This window comes from Capsicum annuum, chromosome 3, assembly GCF_002878395.1.
Source record: "Capsicum annuum cultivar UCD-10X-F1 chromosome 3, UCD10Xv1.1, whole genome shotgun sequence".
NCBI lineage: Eukaryota > Viridiplantae > Streptophyta > Magnoliopsida > Solanales > Solanaceae > Capsicum > Capsicum annuum.
Genome location: NC_061113.1, coordinates 218,060,180 through 218,067,236, shown reverse-complemented (window position 1 = coordinate 218,067,236; position 7,057 = coordinate 218,060,180). Strand labels below are relative to the sequence as shown.

The window sequence follows — 7,057 nt, the reverse complement described above, 5'->3', positions numbered from 1 at the left end:
AAGTTGATCGACATTCATCTACTCTCTGTAAATTACAACAAAATAATACAGCGGTAGAGACATCAAAATAATACAATTAAATCTAATCTTTACACAATTTTTTTTCTCAAAGTCATCCGACACTCATCTACCACCTGTAAACAATAACAAAATAATACGATAATAGAGATATCAAAATAATGCAATTAACCTTTACATAAAAAAATTCTTCAAAGTCAACCAACATTTATCTATCACCTGTAAACTGCAACAAAATAATACGATAAAATTGATATCAAAATAATACAACTAAACTTAAATTTTACACACAAAAATTTCTCAAAATCGATCGAGATTCATTCACAAACTATAAATTACCACAAAATAAAAAACTAATAGATATATTATAATAATACAATTTGTAACGTCCCGAGTCTGCACCCCGACGTCACACAGTGCTCATAATCCCGAAAGACCACAAGCTAACCCATGACTGATATCTGCTGCAATCACTGAATAATAATAATAACTCTGTAATAATGCAAAAATTAGGCTGAAACTTCCATAAGGTTCATAACTAAAAATCAAACACTGAATACTGATAAATAAATACTGAAAACTGGACAACTGTCTGAAATAATCTAGTCTGAAGAGCCTCTAACTGAACTGTCTGAATATGGAGTTGATGGGATAAGTCCATAACTAACTCTGACTATTAAAGTACTGATAACTGAAATAATACTCTGTCCACGAACTATAAGGACTCACTAATAAATCTATTGCTGATAATCTGGGCTGCTAGGTACGGTCAGGAGTCTGTGCGTCTGAACCTATGATATAAGACATCATAGTGCAAAAGAAAGGTATGCGTCAGTACTTTGAATGTACTGGTATGCTAGGTGAGGAAAGGCTGAATGCAGGGGTTCATATGCATGAACAGTAACTGGCTGAGAAATCATGAATATAACTGACTGCGAGTACATGTATATCTGAAATTGTTGTAAAATGATGATTATGCAATGTTATGCATGTAACTACGTATACTGTAACTGAGATTGCATTTAATACTAAATAATGAGTTTTGAAAACTGAATGACTGATAGCTGAGTTTACTAATACTGTATTACTATTAAATGAGTGACTGTTTCTGACAGTTCTGATTCTGTAGAACTGAACTGAGTTCTAAACTGAGTTGGGTGACTGTATCTGACAGTTCTAATTCTGATACTGAACTGAGGTTTTTTACTGAGTCTGGAATTAAAACTGAAACTGTGGGAGTGTTCATCTAACTGACATACCCCGATTATGAACTGAGTTGAGGTCCAACCTATGATCCTAGTTGGAAGGGTGTTAGTACCTTGCCAAGGGATACTAATAATGGCTATGAGTTAACCCTCTCTAGCAGGAAGCCCTTTCGTCAATCCTCGCTGGCAGAAAAACACGTACGAGATATATCAACCCTAGAATGGCAGGAAGATATCTCAACCTATGCTGGCTACGTAGTTCTACAACACAGGGACTGCTACTAAGAGTCAAGTCCTTTTTACTGACAGGAATGCCCCCATTCTCGGGTTCGCTCGATGCTGATTCCTACTCCCAACTTAATAGACACTGAGCTGATTTCTAGACTGTACTAGGCTTGACTGAACTGTTACTAATCATGCTGTCTAACTTAACTGGACTGAGTTCACTGAGTTCTGTTAACTGACTGAATATACTGAGTTTTGTTACTGATTGAGTATACCGAGTTCTATTACTGACTGAGTACTACTATACGTGACACCACTGAGACTATCCTGAAACTACTTAAATCTAGGTAACAACTGGATTGTCGGGCATTAGAATACCCCCATGACTCGATAACATAGATAGTAAAATCATAGCAAAATCTTGAAAACATGATAATTAGTCACTTTATCACAATTCATTCATTGAGTCATTTTAGCAAACACTTGCATGACCTGAACTTGTACACACACTATTATGTCATGATTCACTATTCAACTCTCATGAACATTATATCAAACACTTGGGGGCATAGTTGATGCACATAATACTAGTTAATATGCAAGCATCATGATCACAATTCAAAACTCAAAAATTCAAGGTTTCCAACATGAAACTACATAAAACTACACACATGCTATTTAATTCATATGAATTTTGTAATTAATCATGGATTAGAACCCAAATAAAATCATAATCATGAAAATAATTTAACTCAACATGGAATTCGTGAAAGCAATCATCTTGAAATTTCAAAAGAGATCCTTGAACTCCAAGGGTGGAAGGAAACCCTTGGATGAACACCTAACATACCTTGGTAAGTAAATCCGTGAAGATTGATAGTGTGTTCTTGAAGATTGATTTTGAAATTTGAAGTCCGTTCTTGAGTAAATTTGAGAGAGAATGAGAGGTTTTGCCTTTAGATTAGTTTAATCTCGTGTATTTGGGGCTAATTAAGGGTAGAAAAATTACCCAAATACCCCTCTGAACGCGAAGTTTTAATGACTAAAAATGTGCCCAGTAACGCGGTGAGTGTCGCGCCACGTCGATGGCATCAACACGATGTCCAATGCATCATGTCGAGTTTGCGTTGGTTCATTAGAATTGCATTGAAAGGTGGGAAAAAATTATTCGTCGATGCGATGGGCGACGCGACGTGACGCGTCGAGATTGCGTCGACCCACTATTTTAGCCACTTGAATATGATTCAAACAAGGTCCAAAAAATTCAAAACTCATCTGAAGTAACCTATTAACACACCAGATCATGATTCAATCCAAGGATCAACATTTTAAGGTTATAAGGATCATAAAATAAGATCGCCAAATTATGAAGGCTAAAATAATTCTAGGTGTAAACACTTAGCTAAAATTTCTAAGTCTGGGACCTCTTTTCAAGCTTTAACGGATTGAGTTAAGCTTAGGATTTTGTAGGGTCTTACACAATTAAGCCTAACATTTACCTAAAAAAAATTTCAAAGCCGACCCACATTTATTTAGCATCTGTAAATTAAAATAAAATAATAAGATAATAAAGATATCAAAATAATATAATTAACCCTAACCTTTACACAAGAAATTCTTCAAAGCCAACCAACATTCATCTACGACCTGTAAACTATAAGAAAACTAATAGTGATCACAAAGCTTCAATTTTGATCCAACTAATTCTTGTCTGAGCAAAAATTTTGACCCTAATGAATGATTTTGAATGAAAACAGAGAAGATATATATATATATATATATATAGACACACACACACACACACACACACACACACGCATGTTGAATTCTATTATGTTGACAAAAACAGCGAAGAAACATCCTCCAATCTAGACATGTAATCGAATAGGCAATTTGATCTATAGTTTAACGTATATCTCAATATTTATAGAAGTATTTTCTTAGTAGAGTCCTATTTTAGGAGTATTTTTTCTAATTGAACAATAGAAAGAAAAATATTATTTAATTCTCCTACCATATATTTTAGGAAGTTTGGTAGAAAGGAAAATATTAATTAATTCTCCTACCATATATTTTAGGAAGTCTAGTTAATATAATAAAAATAATTAAATAATAAAATTAAAAAATAGTGAAAAGACGATTTTATCTAAAGAAAGTCTTTTAATACAGGGTAAAAAGTTCAAATCACTTTTCTAAGGGTGTTCATACTTTTAATATATTATAGATTATAGATATAAGAGAAACTACTCTATTTATTGACTTTGTCTTTATATTTTTAATTGTTTAACTAATCAATAAATTCTAGTAGAAGTTCGCATTATAATATTCTATTTTAAATAAATTACATATTGTTTAATTAAGTCAACTGAGAAGTACAAAAATTTAATATCTAATAAATCATTTTATCTATTAAATTACTTGTATTTCCCGACTTTATTAATGCATCTTTCAATAACATTATTTGTACAAAATTTTGATAATACCTATTCGATGCCAAAATTAAAATATTTTTTTTTAAAAATATTTCTAGCATGTTGATTTATCTTCAAATAATTAAAATAATATTTAAAAAATAATATTATACACATATATCCTTCTATTTAATGTGTTTTCAAGAATTTGTCTTATTTATTACTATTTTTTGATGCACTTTACTTTATGTTCTTTTTATTTATTATTAAAACCTACTCTTTATGAGTTTAGTAAAAAATGTAGTAATAAAGTATTTAAAAAGATAAGATCTTTTATATAATAATCGATCTTTACAAAAATATATCATGATTGTGGAGAATTTTTTCCGTTGAATGAACATTTCATAACTCTTCTTCTTTTTTGTTACTATTTATATGAAATAATATTCTATGAAAGAAGCTTGTACAAATACTTTGGAGATGAAGAAGAGGAAAAAAAAAGAACAATTGAAATTGTTTTAAACTTTTCTGATTATGTACAAGTTTATATTTTATTTTTGATGAATCAATTATGATTTTCATATAATTTTTTTTTTTCGAAATTACTTTTTATGAATTGCATAAAATTTTTGTGGACAATTTTATTCACTGCTTATGAAATATTAATGACAAATTTCAAATATTGAAATTTAAAATTATTATTATAGTACTCTGTATAATAATAACAAAAACTAAAATTTGTTGGCTTATTACAATATCTTAAAACAAATTAACGACTAAAATTAATACCAATCAGTCAAAACTATTTACTATTCTAATCAAACTATTGAAAATAGTATAGTTCAAGCAATATTCTGATCAAACTATTTTGCAAGTGTAAAGCAAAATTTTGCAAGTATCATTCACAATCGGCTTTTAAGCATAAAAAAATGAAAATCTTAAGTATAAAAGAAATTATTCTCCTCATTTATTTTTATTTTATTTGTCTGCGTCAAACTTTATATGTTATTAAGAATTAATGATTGATATGACTATTTTATCATAATATTTATATTAATTGATATTTAATATTAAGTCTTAGAAAATAATTTGACAATAAAATGTTAATGATAAAATATAGAAAACAATTTATTTTCTCATATATTAAAACCAATTAGTAAAAGTGAAAATTTAATTTTTAAAAATTAGACAAAAGTAAAAGCGAAGAGTACTTTTGACTTTTTATATTGTAATTAAAGTTAATAAATTATTTTTAAAACAATAGAGATCTAATCCATATTGGGATTAATAGTGTGGCACCCACATTGCTATTATGTCCACTAGCACCAAACGCATAAAAGGAAGCATCCGAGAAGCACCGGTCAGCCTGCATGCCTTCTTACGTACTAAAAGTGTGCATATTTTTCTCCTCTTAAACCTTTTTCTTCTTCCTCTAGTATCTTTTCATCCTCCACGCCTGAATTTCCCTAAATCCATCTAATTATTTTTTCAAACAGTCCCATATACATACATAGTTTTTCAGTTATCCATACTTGTTGTATATAATACTACTATATATAAACAGAGTCAAACGATGAAAGATATTATCGTCACATTAAAACCATCCATGACCATATCCAAATTCATCTTTTTTGGTACCCTTACATCAATACCAATCCTCCTTTTTCTCTGTAACAGATCCTCCTCCTCCTCCGCCCTCATCTCCACCACAACATCAAATTCCTATTCCGATCTCAAAATCCGACCCGGATATGCCACCTACGATTCCTACATCAAGAAACAGCTTAACAAAACCCTCAATCCAACACTCCGTAAAATATGGACGACACGTGATTGGGATCGGAAAATTCAAGTTTTTTCAAAATTCTTCGGCGAACTCAAAACCAGAAAGCTCGTCTCAGACTCATCGAAGGTCCTCTGCATTGGTGCCCGTATGGGTCAGGAAGTGGAAGCGTTGAAACGGGTCGGGGTACAAGATTCAATCGGAATCGACCTGGTACCCTACCCGCCATTAGTGGTAAAAGGCGATTTTCATAACCAACCGTTCGATGATCACATATTTGATCTGGAATTCTCCAACGTGTTTGATCATGCTCTTTTTCCGGAGAAGTTCGTTTCGGAGATAGAACGGACGTTGAAGCCCAGCGGGGTTTGCGTATTACATGTGGCCTTATCTAGACGAGCCGATAAATATTCAGCCAATGATTTGTATAGTGTTGAACCCTTGAAGAAACTGTTTAAGCGGTCCGAGTTGCTTCACACTCGAACCGTTGATGGGTTCGGTTTGGATACGGAAGTTGTTTTCAGGAAAAAAAGATGATCGAACCGGTTCGTATTTTCTTTTTATTTTTATTCCAGTTGGATTAATGTTTGATATTAAATTCTTTTTAAAGTTTAGTAGTAGTTGACTTCGGGAAATATCTATTTTTTAAGTTCTACCGATGTGTTCGAAAAGCAGATTGAACAGACATAGCAGACACTTATTTTGAAAGACATGCTAATATTTTTGTAAACAATACTGTTAATGATGACTTCAGTTCCTTCGTTTTGAATTCAGATTGAGTGGAATGCAGTGGTTGTAACTAACTTTTAATTTTCTTAATGCATTTTCTGTTCAACAACAACAACAAAAAAACATACCGAACTTTCATGATGAAATGAGGGAGCTAGCTATACTTGAGGGAAGTGCAAAGTGTGTCACCATGGTGTGAAGCAACAGGTAGAGATTGCTTTAAGTGCTCCATCATTTTAATTTGTTTTAAAATATTTATTGATGTCTTGTCCAAATTGCCAAAAGATATACTGACCTAGAGAGTATATAATGACATCCAACAATTTGGTCATATCTCAACTTTAAGTGGTTCATATTTCATAACTTAATTCCTTCATTGAATTTTGCACAATCAGCCAATTGTGAATTACCACTATTGTTTTTTTGGGGGGTTTTATTTATAAGGAACAAAAATGAGAACCAAAACTTGGAAAAGTACAAATTCAAAACGAGAATGTTATTTAGTACTTGGCAGAATATATCGACCTGCCCTCACTTGACATAACCTTTCATTTTAGCATCTCAAGTGGAAGGTTTACATTTTTAGAGGCTAAAACAGTCTTCAAATGTGCCACTTTAGCACGTTTTATTGACTTAGCACATTGTGTGTGTTACACACACCTTGAGCGCATGGATAACTTAAATAT

At 31.8% G+C, this 7,057-nt stretch overlaps 1 non-coding gene across 1 annotated transcript; it reads left to right on the top strand.

Moving 5' to 3' along the window:
- The first annotated feature begins 5,169 nt into the window (after nucleotides 1–5,169).
- On the top strand, nucleotides 5,170–6,412 carry LOC107866155. The gene has a single exon (XR_007053614.1). It is a non-coding gene; the product is annotated as an uncharacterized LOC107866155 (transcript).
- The last annotated feature ends 645 nt before the right edge of the window (nucleotides 6,413–7,057 follow it).